The sequence below is a fragment of the Tasmannia lanceolata genome, unplaced genomic scaffold, assembly GCF_043159265.1.
Source record: "Tasmannia lanceolata isolate RefF3 unplaced genomic scaffold, GAP_Taslan_0.1 ptg000006l, whole genome shotgun sequence".
Classification (NCBI taxonomy): Eukaryota; Viridiplantae; Streptophyta; class Magnoliopsida; order Canellales; family Winteraceae; genus Tasmannia; species Tasmannia lanceolata.
Genome location: NW_027518683.1, coordinates 17,280,586 through 17,294,547, shown reverse-complemented (window position 1 = coordinate 17,294,547; position 13,962 = coordinate 17,280,586). Strand labels below are relative to the sequence as shown.

Here is a 13,962-nt window from a genome sequence, read left to right as displayed (position 1 = left end):
TCTGTTATTTTCCGTAATTATCATAACCATTTATATTTTATTTGTATTTTTTTCGTAATTTTAGAACTTTATAAACATTTCTAGGTAATTTTTCATTTAAAACTTTATAATTTAGATATTTTACTTTTCTGGTGTAATGATTACTTTTTTTTATTTATTTATTTGCCAGCAACATTTGCCATGTGCCGCTCGTTGCACGAGGATGGCCACATGCCGAGAAGTTGCCATGGGAGAAGTTTGGTAGCAAATTCTTGTAAAATAAAAAACCGAAGGAAATGTTATCCACAATACTGTTTTCTTATAAGCGCACTCTCACTTTATTAAAAGTATGATATGGCTCACACCATAGGATGATCCAAACCGTCCATTAGATGGGCCATAGCCTAAATAGGTTATGCTCCAAAAATCATTTTCATAGGATGATCCTAACTCTCCAATCTGAATGTTAGAGGGTTGATCCTAACCCTCTATAGATCGGAGGGTTAGAATCAACCAAATGGAAATAATTTTGGGGCATAACCTATTTAAGCTATGGCCCATCTAATGGACGGTTTGGATAATCCTATGGTGCGGGCCATACCGTACTTTTTATAAAGTGAGGAGTTCTCTCGGAAAAAATAGTAGTGCTGATAACATTCCGAAGAAAAATTAAAAAATATGTAAAAATGCGGGTGCCCGCGGGTTGACCCGACCCGACCCATGTTTTTGCTGGTTGGGTCACCCACGGGTTAGTTTCTCACGGGTCACTAAAACTTAGACCCGTGCCCGCAAATTTGCGGGTGGGTCGGATCGACCCGCGGGCACGGGTCGCTTTTGCCAGGTCTAACCCTATCTATGTGAGGGCTGTTTCGATCACCCAAATAATATGCCCTCAACTGTATTTTAAGCTAGTGTGTAGATTATCTATCTATTATAATAAAGAGAAAGGGTTTTTTACTGTTCATGGACATAACTTGTCTACTTCGCTGTTCTATGCATCATTTTCGGGATTACGTCTTCTCCACGTCTCTCTCTGTCTCTCTCGGCAAGCCCTAACCAAAACGGAACCCTAATAGGCAGGTGTTAACCATCTGCGTCGATCTCCAGTCATAGATTAATTAAACAGAGGTCCTGCAAGGACCTCGAAATGCAATTACGTTGAATTGATATCAGACTTCATTTACCCTAACAGATTCCAGGTGAATTTCTACATGGATTCTTATTCCTTAAATGTACCTTACTTTCCTCATCCTTCAAATTGATTGCATTGTGAGCTGATTTTCTCTCTTTCTTTGATCAGACTGAAGAAATTTCAAACAAGTATATAAGAGCTCCTGCAATTAATGCTTTTATTTTTAGGAGTATGGTTTGGTCAGTAGCAGTTGGTGAACTCTATTGCTTCATTTATTAGTTTTTGAATTATTTTCTTTAAGCTTTTGCTTCTTTTCTCCGTTTGTTTTGGATCGATCGCGCTCCTGAGGTATCATTTTGGGAATCCGATCGAGTCATTAGTGTTACTTCGGGCTGAAAATGATTGTAAGGTTCACATTTTTTGATAGTTAATCCATGTCATTCTTCCTGCTTTTTATAAATTATTATAATCAAAAGCATTGTGTTCTTATTATTGCTGCTTCTCAAATATGTTTATTAGTTGAGGAAAAGGATTGTACGCTCGAGTGTACCAAGCTTATGGTACGCTCGAGTGCCCAATCACATGTGGGCCCACTTTGTTAGGATGATCCAAAGCATTCATTTGAAAGGCCCTTACATAGATGGGGTGTGTACCAAAAATCAGCTCCATAGGATCATCCTAACCCATCCATTTGTGGAGGTCAAAATGGACAGACACTGTTTGTCCACAAATCTGCCCATTTTTTCCCACCACTTTTGGAGGGGTTAGGATGATTCAATGGAGCTGATTTTTGGTACACACCCTATCTATGATAGAGCCTTGCAAAGGAATGCTTTGGATCACCACAAAAAATGTGGGACCCATGTGATTGGGCACTCGAGCGTACCATAAGCTTGGTACGCTCGAGCGTATTATTAGTTATCATTATTCATTCATGTCTTGATACTGTGCATAATGCGCTCTATCTTTCTTTGGGTATTCAGTTGACCTTAACACAAATATTGGATCTTGGCTCTTTACGATATAAAGGACGATTTGGATTCTGTGGACAGACTGTGAGTTCAGAATGTCATGTTTTACCTGTTTTGGATTTTGTGAACTGATTGTGAGTCCAGAATTGATGTTTCGGTTATGAAAATCCAAAACAAACAAGGCCTAATTCTTAGCAGGCAATAGTAACAGTTAAAGGCTATTTTGTCTGACTGTTTGCAAATTGTATTTTTGTAACTACATGAACAATTTAAATTATATATTGCAGTGTACTGCCTTTGAGGCCATTTATTTTGTTTATGAGGCCAGTTGGCTTCTTTAAGACCTTCCACCCTCTTCCATCTCTTGCCTCCAAATAATCCCAAGAATCCAAACAAGATCTATATATTGAATGCCCACTAGGTCTTATACTTTTTTGTATTTATAGATCTAGAGATACCGATGTTCAAGAACTTGCTGACTTGCTAAGAACTTGGTCGAACCACTTTGTTTGGCCGACCTCTGACTATGAGTCTAAAAAATAAAATAAAAACCTTGGTCGAACCACTTTGTTTGGCCGACCTCTGATTATGAATCCAAACTTCAAGATTGGGAATATATCTATACCTTTATAGACTTTATTTCTATATAATTCCATCTTTTCACTAACACTGTTCTTGCCTTCATTTCAGAGTCGTTTCTCACATCTAGAATGCATGGGCATTCACATTTATTGAGAGTGGGAGACCATATGAAGATGGATATATGCAGCTTCAACAAGAGACAAGAAAGCTCCAAATTGAATCCCACGGCTTCCGAGTTACCGAGGTGCCCGTTCTCATTTCACTTCCCAAGCAAATAAAGCCTCCTTTTTGGTACTAATGCAGCCTTTTAAGTTCGGCAATTTCAGCACAGGCAACAATCAAATATAAACAAATCCACTTATTTTAGTCTTTTGTATGCTTTATCCCTGCATCTTTTAATTTGTGAAGGTGTGTGGATATTGCAAATTATATGGTTTGGGTTTTTTTCTTCTTTTGAGATAAGTGGATTGTTGAGGTAGGAGGTAAATTAGATGATTAGAAGCATATGAGATTGCATGTCATGGGTTGGAGGCCATACAAAAAAGTCCACCTGCTGCCTTGATTTAGGTCATACACATCACAATAATTATTGGCCATTATTGGTTGAACTTCATCCGCTTCATAGTAAGTATCTCAATATCTCAATTTATAACTTCATCAGGTTCTTAGTAAGAATCTCATGATTATAAATTCCTTTTATGAAGGGATAAGATTTGACTTACAACCACTGTTGTAGTCATAGAATTTTACATTGTCAATATTGTATTAGTTCTTATGAGGTTGGTAGAGACCATGGTTGTCTTTAACTACTGTTGCTCACCCAAGACAATTTGTATTTACCATGACCAGATAACTATTTTTGATGCAATGTATGGAAACTAGATGAAACCTTTTGATGAATGGACTAACTACAATGAGATGCAAATAATTTTAACTGCTAGTAACTCTCCAACATTGATTGCCAGTGCTGAGTGCAAGCTTCCCATTGAAAATTACTATGGACCTTACGATTCAAAATAAAATAAAATTACTCTGGACTGAAAAATAGGGTGGAAGCTGTGTGCAATGTGTGTGGCCTTGCTAAACATGACATGAAGGTCAATGATGCGCTTCTTAAGATTGAGTTCGGCCCCCAGGTATATAAAGTGACAACATATGGCGAAGTTCTTACATTGGCAGGTCCACGTTCGGCCTCCTGACCGATTCTCAAGTTGTGTTTTGTTAGATTGTTTGCTTCTCCTTTCTTAAATATAGAAGTTTTGGAGGTTTGTTAGTTGTTGGATCTTTTGTTATTAGTTGGCTGTTGAATAAGAAATCTTCTATTTCAATTTTTTTCTTCTTTTTTTGTATTTCTCTTGGCAATTGGAGTATGAGAATAAGCAGAAGGGTGTATAAAACTATCAATGCTGAGAGAGAATATTTTAGGAACCCTAAATTTTTAGTGTCATTATTAAGAGATTATGGTATAATTTTGCGATACTTTTATCCAAAAAAGATTGATTCCATATAAAAATGGTATATTTTTACAATTTTTGGGTAAAAACGGGCGCATATATCCATGGAGGGGGCGTAAATATCATCTCCCTTTATTTTTTGGTCCTTTTTTTCCTTATTGGTTCTACATATTTTTAATTTATCGCTTTTTGTATCATATACCTCAAACATCTTATTCGCATATAAATGTCGATAAGATATAGTTTTGTATGATAATGCCCTTTCAATTTTGGTGACATTCTGCCTGAGATTATTGTTTTCTTTCCGGGTTCTCTCTGCGCTTTCTCCTAATATTTCTTTATTTTTTGTTCTTTATGGTTCTTTTTAGTTTTTTTCCTTTTTTTGGAGATGGTTTTTAGTTTTTTTTCCTTATGAGTTTGCTTTTATTCTTTTTATTAATTATTTACTTTTTTTTTGTTGTCCCGTGCATCACACGGGTTGTTTTACTAGTGTGTGTGTGTGTGTGTGAGAGAGAGAGAGAGAGAGAGAGAGAGAGAGAGAGAGAGAGAGAGCTGTTGGTGCCCTTAAGCTCACCATTTTTTGGTGCGCTTAAGTTGTTATAACGCCTCCAATTTGTTTAAATGTTTGGGTCCCGCTTAAGCTCACCAATGGGAGGCTTTTTTTTTTTTTTTTTTTGAATGGTAGAATTCATTAAAAAAGACCGAGACGAACAGAATATACAAAGAAAAGAAAAATAGAACAAACAAAAGGGGCAATACGCCCTCAAGGAGGAAGAAAATCAAATTTCTCCAATGACTCCAAACCAACCCCTCTCCTAGCTTGAGAATCTGCTACTCCATTACCCGATCTCCTTACATGATTGAACTCAATATGAGACTCTCCGATGATATCTAATAATTCATTAAAAAAATCCGCAAACCTCCACGGAACCTTATGGGAAGCAGACAACCAACGGATAACATTAATGGAATCACCCTCCACTATAACATTATTCAGAATCTCCCCATCCAAATACTTAATACCTTGATACGCAGCCCTCACTTCCGCCTCATTCGAATCAGCTATCCCAATAGGCCCAGCAAAAGACTATAACATCTCACCCTTATCATCCCACAAAACCCTGCCAATACCCGCCGGACCGGGATTGCCTAAGCTTGATTCGTTATAACAACTTAAGCGCACCAAAAAAGTGGTGCGCTTAAGCTCACCAACAGTTTTCTATATATATATATATATATATATATATATATATATATATATAGAGGAAAGTGTTTCTACTCGGTCCCCTAGATAAGCTTATCTACTCCTCCCTTTAAAAAAATACAGTGGGCCCACGCTGTTTGGATGATCCAAAGCATTCATTTGATAGGTCTTAACATAGATAGGGTGTGCCCAAAAAATCAGCACCAAAGGGTCATCCTAGCCCTTCGTTTTGTTGGGCACACCGTGTCCAAAATGGACGCATATAAACGTGGACGTTTATATGTGTCCATTCTGGGCACCACAAGGCACTACAAAACGAAGGGCTAGGATGACCCTTTGGTGCTGATTTTTTGGGCACACCCTATCCATGTTAAGACCTATCAAATGAATGCTTTGGATCATCCAAACAGCGTGGGCCCACTGTATTTTTTTAAAGGGAGGAGTAGATAAGCTTATCTAGGGGACGGAGTAGAAACACTTTCCTCATATATATATATATATATATATATATATATATATATATATATAGAGAGAGAGAGAGAGAGAGAGAGAGAGAGAGAGAGAGAGAGAGAGAGAGAGAGAACATTTCCTACACAATTGTGTAGGTAAGTTACCTACACACTAGCTTAAAATACAGTGGGGGCCCACATTGTTTGGGTGATCCAAACCATTCATTTGAATGGTCCTCACAGAGATAGGGTGTCCACAAAAAATCAGATCCATAGGATCATCCCAACCATTCAAACTATGGAGGCAAAAAATGAACTAATTTGTGAAGGTTTATACACGTCCATTTTACCTCTACAAATCGTAGGGTTGGGATGATCCTATGGATCTGATTTTTTGTGGACACCCTATCTCTGTGAGGACCATTCAAATGAATGGTTTGGATCACCCAAACAATGTGGGCCCCCACTGTATTTTAAGCTAGTGTGTAGGTAACTTATCTACACAAGTGTGTAGGAAATGTTTTCTCATATTATATATATAGGAATTGCTAGCCACTTATGTAGAAAGCCATTGCCACCCCGGCTATCATTACATGCAAAAGTAGGGCGCGATATGTCTTTTTGCAAAAGTGACTAGCAACTCCCATTTTTTTAATTGTATTGTAAGGATTTGTCGTGCACTCCCACTCCCACCACTACACCTCATGTCTCCTCCTCCCCTCATTCTCGAGCTCTCTCGCACACAATTGGGCCCAGGAATATTTCATAAAATAATTTTCTCGGTTGCCAAGAATGCCCAGGCTATTGTTTGGAAATGGGGGAAAAAATTCAGGAAAAAATATTTTACGAAAAAAAGAAATTCCAGGGTCCAACAAGAATGAAATTTTCCAGGAGAGTTTATGCCGTGGAACCTGGTCTCCAACCTTTTATTTCTCTGTCACGAACGCGCCACTTAATCCTTTCTTTGTAGTCATTTGTTTTGAGTTCCACCAACCTTTCCTTCACTGGGATTGCCTCCATTTCGCAATAACGAAATGTGAGGGTTTTCTTTTTTGTTTTCTATGTTTTCAGATTGAGGGTTTCGTTCAGATTTCCCCTCTCTCTTATGCTAATTCTTCTGTCAGCTGCTCTTTTGTCTTCTTTCCTTCCTGCATTGCCTCCGTTTTACAATTTGGGTTATAGGGTCTCTATCTTGAAAATAAGAAGCTTCTGATACTTGATAATGGAACTAATGCAATGATATCATTGTTACTGTGGCAAAAATCTAGAACATTGGTGATACATAGCAAGCTGAATTATTGGCCAAGAGATTTTTTTTTTTTCAGTTATAGAGAGCATTTATTTTTGTATTTATATATACAAAGCTTTTTCTGTTTTCTCTTTGCTGAAATTTGATTATTTTGCTTACAATGCCTTGTTGGTTCTTGCTTTTATTTGAAGTTCAGATATTAATGCTGTTGTACTAGTGCAGGTGGTATCATGGATATGAATGGACATACCACTATTGTTGTCAATTCAACAATGTAGAAGTAGTAGTGTGTTGGGTACCACATTGTGGCTTTTAGGGGTGCACCTTGGGTCGGGTTCAACCAGATTTTTGGGCGTGTTGGGTTGAATTTTTCCGGGTTGGGTGTTGGGAATTTATAACCTGACTGAAAATCGGGTTGGGTCTGGTTGAGGTATCGGGCAACCCGACCATTTACTTGGTGCATTATATATTTACACACACACACACTGACCTGTGTGCTGTTTCTAAAATTATAAATTACAGAATGCCACTTGCACTCTTGGTAGTGTTCAATCTACATTTATGCACCTAATTTCTGACTTTCTATATTGGATCCATCAATGTCTTCACTAGAAACTAGTGCATCACTAAATCATTGACCCTTCATTTCTGACTTTCTATATTGGATCCATTAGTGTCTTAATTAGAAGTGATATCGGATCCCACTGGTCCTCCCCAAGGTCTTACCCTAGAACCCCTGAGAGATTAGAGGAGGGAGATGCTTTCTTTAGAAGTCTTGACTCCGGATTGAGGAGAAATCTGGGAAGAAGATTGGAAGGATTCAGGAGGCACTTCTCTCCCACCAAGGTTGAAAGTGACCGGAAATGCTTGGAATACAATAGTTTTGGGATGCGTAGTTATTGCAGAAAATGTTCGTTGGCAAAAAAAGGCAAAAGTATCTGGTAGGGCCGGGCTCCCCAGAGTAGATAAGGCCGATTTTACTCTGGAATCTGAGTCTAAAAGATTTTCGGAGATTGAAGTACCGTCGGAACAGGTGGTGGATCGCAGGTTGGCCCTCAAAAGCTGCTTGTTGGGAAGTATGAAAAGTAGTTCATGGCTCCTGGAAGAGGTCTGGGTTTGGGCTAAAAGATTGTGGGGTCTACCTCAGTTAAAGAAACCCTTTATTCTGAGCCCTACCATGATGCTTTTCAGTTTTGATTCGGAACCGCAAGCTTCTTCAATCTTGCGTAGAGGAGGTGATGCTCTGGGCGGTTATCTCCTCTCGCTTTAGCCTTGGTTCCCCGCATTTAACAATGGTGCAAGGTCTATCTGGATTAGATTCTATGATATCCCTCTTCATGCATGGACATCCTCTACAGTGGTGGCCCTGGGGGAGTATTTTGGGCACGTTCTCGAGGTCCAACTTACTTGGCATCACGATCACTGCTAAAGTTTTCACTTCTATGTGGAAATGTCTGGTGCCTTTTATAGCCTTAAGGTGGAGTCTATCTCCTATTTGGTGGGAGTTAAAGCTGTGGCTGAAGAAGCACTCATTAATGGGAACTGGCAGAACACTATAGAGTTAACAGCTAAGGAAAAACCAATATCGCCTGAGGATTTCAGCTATCGGATCTCAGGTGGTTCAATGCCGAGGGAAAATCTTTTTTTCGAAAAATGATGGAAAAAAAATTCTGCTAAGGGTAATCCAAAGGACAGAGAGCCGTTGCTTGAACCCTCTTTGGAATTTGAATCGCTCACAAAAAGGAAAGTCAGGTGGGCGGGAGCAAGGAAGTCGACATCCCGAGGTAGGAAAGGACGGTGTGGGCAGGTAAATGATCATAGTACATTTAATACGAGGACACTTGGCTTTGGGGGGAAGGTCAATTGAAATCGTGTGGCTGACGGAATAGACTTGCAGTCGGCGGAAGCATCGGTATCAAAGCAATTAAAAAATAGTGTTAATGATGGCTACAAAAGGGATGTTGGGAAATTAAAAATAGCGCTAACCGATAGAGATCAATCTCCAAGGAAGTGTGTCAAACCTAAGGGGAAGCAGAAAAGCCTTCGCGTTGGAAAACCTAGCTCCATGTGTAGGGGTCAGAAAATAGAGAAATATTTATTAGCTACGAGCGGCGGCCTTTCTTTTTTCTTTTTTTAAAAGGAAGCTTCAGGGTCATTTTGCAAGGGAGGAGAAGAAGAAAAAAACTCTTGTTTGAGAAATCCAGAGAATGCTGTAAAATTACGACAAACCTCGTGACTCCTCTTCGTCTGGGGATGGAGAGGAAAGAGATAGGAAAAGGAAAGAAGAGTAGTCTCTCTGGAAGGAGTAGAGGCTGTCAGGCCAAAAAAGACCTTGGTCTGAAGAGTCTCCGACTCCCAGAGAAAGATCCATGGCTATATGGAAGGAGTAGAAACAATTCAAAAAAGAAGCAAGGGAGAACGCGGAGGAATTCTTTAGGTTGACTGGAAAGCGAGATGTAAAAGAAATATGTGTTCCAGTCTACAAGCTTCCTCATTTCAAGGAGGCTCTGGAAAAGGAGCGTAGAGAGAGGCGTCTGATATGGGAAGTGCAGATGGTGATCGAGAACTCAGAAGTGGTATTGCCTGCTCTGGCTCCAGATGAGGAGTCAAAGGTTTCTAGGGATTCTCTAAATGTGGAGGTTAGTCAGTTGGTCCGTACACGTCTTGCTCAAAAGGAAGAGTCTAAAGGGAAGGAGGTTGAGGTGAACTCAGAGGAGGCCAGAACTTTAAAAAAGGAGGAGGAGGTTCGGTCAGATGAGTTTGATGAGTTGCTGTCAATGAGTAATGTGTTTGGGATTGGTTATGACGAAAACTTAGTTGCGACGAAGAAGATGTTTTTTGGTATGGAAGAAAGGGACCAGCGGGAGAAAAGGGAAAAAGAAATAGTGGATGGACAAGGGGGGTGAGAGTTGAATACGCTCAAGAAGTAGTAGTCCAGTCCTCCTTCTGTACATAGTTGTTTTGGGTTTTTGTTTTAGGGTCACTTCTTTTCTGTTCTTTTTTTGTGGGAACAACTGAATTTATTTGCATAAAAAATAGACCATATCTGGTTAATTTATCAGCATATAAGATATACCATATCTGTTTTTTCTTTCCGGCTGTTTATAGGATACATTCAGACAATTCTTGGAAGCAGAGGGGATCATGGATTACGGTCTCTTGGTCTGTGATGACCTTTCAGCAGGAAAGATAGGACTTCCACTATTTGTTGCACCTTTCAATAAATTCATTTCTTCTTTCCTTTGTTTTACTGAATTTTCTCCAACAGACTGACTTTATAAACATTAAAGAATCAATGAAGTGAATTTATATGACCATTGAAGAACCTGGGATGACCACATAAAGCTAAAGCAATAAGCCTTTGGTATTTTTTAGGTAGAAGGAAATCATATCAAGGTGAAAGATGTATATCCGAGTGTCAGTTCTTTGAAGCAGAGGACCAGGACATGGATCATATTCCATGTGCATGGTACGATATCCTGTTGGATAGATTATTGCGTGTTGCTATTGGTACCCTCATTTCCATTATGGGTTCTTAAGGCAGCCATAGTTCAGTGTATTGTCTATCATCCACCGTCGATTTCACCTTGAGATCTGAGATGGTTTAGTATATTTAATATCTTAATGGCTAATCATTGACTCAATCCCTATCAAGATATTAATATGCTGTTGCTATTCACACCCTCTTTTCCTATTTTATTGCTCTTTGATGGTCACTGTTTTCTCTTCTTTGCTAGTAGCCAAAATTTCAATTGACTATTTTCTTCTTTAAAACTGAAAGTGAATGACTGAATAAGGAAAAAAGCTTTAATTAACGGATTGGAAATGGAACTGATTGTAACTGAGGTTGAATTTTTTTTTTAAATATCTTGCCTACCAAATTTACTTTCCTCTTTATTTTTAGCTTGAGCATGTGTTTTTTACCGTTAATAGATCACTAATTTTTTTTTAGCTTTGTTACCAAAGCAATATGCTCGGGATGCTTTTGAGAATGAATAGGTGCTGACAGCTATGACTGTGTTTCTGCACTTGTGAACTGGTTTTCTGCCTTTGAAAGTTAATTGATCACTAAATTTTTTTTATTTTGTTACCAAAGCAATATGGTCAGCATGTAATAAAGTTCTGCTCTGTAATCCATTATTATTTGACTCATCCCTTGTGCCTATACTCACCAATGGGCTTTCTTATTATGATACCTAGATAGGTAAAAATTAGTAATATACCTGTATTCAATACTTCAATCTATTTGTAAAAGCCATTCCCATGCTATCCCATTCCCATTCAATATCTGCATATTATAGGTTCTTTTGGAGGAATTATTTGTTATTCACGACCATATCCATCTCCTATGTCTGTTTCCATGGCAATTTTGTATCTGATGTTTCAATTTTTTTCGGAGCTGTTCATTTTTTCTTGCATATTCTTGCTTGAAATTCAATACTGTTATGCTTAGATCCATTTTGAAGATATTTTTAAGAGTTGCTGTGCCTAGGTCTATAAAAGTATTTTGTTGGCTTTATCTCTTTATTTTGATGGAAGATGGTGAGGCAGCGGATACATTTTTTTTTAATAATCAACTCCAAGCTGCTCTATTTAAAAATAAATTGCAAATGTATTTCACAGGATACCATAGTGATGGGTGCTGACTATTATCAAAAGGATTAAAAAATAGCTTCCTTCTTGGCTAAGGGAGGAAGTATGTTATTCGGAAAGATGTGGTTATTACACATCAAGATGGAAGTCATTCCTAACCGTAGCAGCATGATGTGAATGCATTTTCTTATAGACAGAGTGGAATCTAATTTTTGATCCTTCTATAACATTCCCTCACTTTATTTTCTGCTCTGATGTAAATGTAAGATCCCCTATTTTTTAGACTTATTATATGATGTGTAAACATATTTTGCCAATGAAAAATATGAGCAAGCAGAAGTTCAACTTTTATTTTTTTCCCTTTCCGAATTGTTTTAACTTTTAATATATCTTTTTAGGGATTTGCTAGGGACCATCGCAGAAGGCATTTTGCAGACCGGCTGTTGCAAGAGAGAGCAGCCACATAGGCTTACTTCTCAACAGATTTTGTCTTAGTTATTTAAATCATCTGAGGTGGCTGCTCTCTCATGCAACAACCAGTCCATTGAATGCCTTATGCGATGGTCCATAGCAAATCCTATCTTTTTATTATTTATTTACTTCTTCTTTGCCCCCCATGCATCTCACAGGGTTCTTCTAATTTTTGAATGAGCATCCCTTGCAGTTCTTCTAATTTTTGAATTGGCTATTTGGAGGCAGATGGGTGAAGTATCTCTTCTTTTCTCGAGCAGTGAATTCACTTTATATTTTCTACAAAGCAAGTGTAAGGTATAGTTGATGACAAATATGAGATATCACAGAAAATAAGGCTTTGATTCTGCTTGAAGCACTATTGTTTGTATACTTTTTCATTGTACTTTAATGTGGAAGTTGTTTAGCCTATCTCTCTCCCACACTATATATCATTTTTCTTATTTGGACTTTAAATTGTAGAACTTGAATCATAAAAGCAGGTTTTTTTTGTTTTTTTTGAGCGATAGCGATTTTTCATTAAAAAACCAAAGGAAAGACCGAGATGGTCAATCCAAGCAATACAAGGGAAAAACAGAGTCAAAATACAGAACATGAAGAGCAAGAAAGAAAAAACAGTCAGGGGGTAGGAAATCGAACATTTCCAAACCCGGCTTGTCTTCACCATCCCTAGCTAGTTTATCCGCCATACTATTGGCGGACCAATGTACATGATTGAAGACGATCGATGACCCTTCCACTCGGCCTTGAATCTCATTGAAGAACTGTATGAATCTCCAAGGGGAGACGAGGGAGCCTCTAAGCCATCGGATGACATTTAGGTAATCTCCCTTCATTACCACCCTATCCAAGCAATCTTTTTCTAAGCATTTTATCCTCTGATAAACAGCTTGGACCTCTGCCTCGCTTGCATCTGAATCCCAATAAGCTAGGCCCTACAAAGGCCCAAATGACATCTCCCCTTGTGCTCCTTAGAACACCTCCATTACCCGCCGGTCTTGGGTTGCCAGGCTTGATCTATCAAAGTTTAGCTTTAGAAACCTTTGGGTCGGCGGCTCGTATCTGTTTAGGTCTTGATTCCTTGGAATCAAGCTCAAGTTGAACTCCTTTTGCCTCAACCTTCTCCTTGAACCTTTCCCAACGGAGGATGCAGCCCTTTCCAATTATTGAGCGTAAAACGCGCATGTGGAAGTGGAGCTCTTTTCGCATATACAGGATCTGGAAGCCCAACTAGCTCATGGGCTACCGCCCTAACTCAACCCTGGAGAGTACGAGCACCTGATAAGGGATAATTTAGAAAGTTCGGTTAGTATCAACCTCTACTGTGGGGCCCTAAGTCGGGAATTTTTTTCTTGAACAATCATAGGGCGTTGCTCTACACTAGCGCAAATTTCCTTCCATCCCTCCCATAGGTCAAAGGCAGATACAAACCTAAAGAAGGGAGGATCCTCACCCATGATATAGAGCAATCACTTTAACGAACAAGAAGGATGGAGAGTTTGCTACTCCTATGAATACTCTAGCATTGCTCTCTTTCCATAGCACCAACGTGGTTGCTAGAAGAGAGACATTCTAGAGAACTTAACCTGTCTTCTTCTTTGGGACCATAGACCAACTCTCCAAGAGATCTAAAAGCTTGGAGGGAAAAACCCAAGACATTTCAAACCTTCTTAAGATACTACTCCACACCTCCATCGATAGTTTGCAATGTATGAATATATGGTCGACCGATTCTCTCTCTGCCATGCACAAGGCGCAATGATAAACTATCATTATCTTCCGCTTTCTTAGGAACTCTATCGTTTGAATCCGGCCAAGGACGGCGGCCCAGCCGAAGGTACAAACTCTGGGAGGCATAATGATCAACTATCATAATAA

The 13,962-nt window shown here is 38.9% G+C and overlaps 1 long non-coding RNA gene across 5 annotated transcripts; it reads left to right on the top strand.

The window, feature by feature from the left end:
• The first annotated feature begins 851 nt into the window (after window positions 1–851).
• LOC143879946 (uncharacterized) lies at window positions 852–11,974 on the top strand. Of its 5 annotated transcripts, none has more exons than XR_013251450.1 (4): window positions 852–1,178; window positions 1,280–1,350; window positions 2,773–2,908; window positions 11,644–11,974. It is a non-coding gene; the product is annotated as an uncharacterized LOC143879946 (long non-coding RNA). The 5 variants fall into 5 exon arrangements; XR_013251451.1 differs by having other exon boundaries at window positions 1,280–1,515; XR_013251449.1 differs by adding an exon at window positions 2,095–2,166 and having other exon boundaries at window positions 852–1,515.
• Window positions 11,975–13,962: the final 1,988 nt, after the last annotated feature.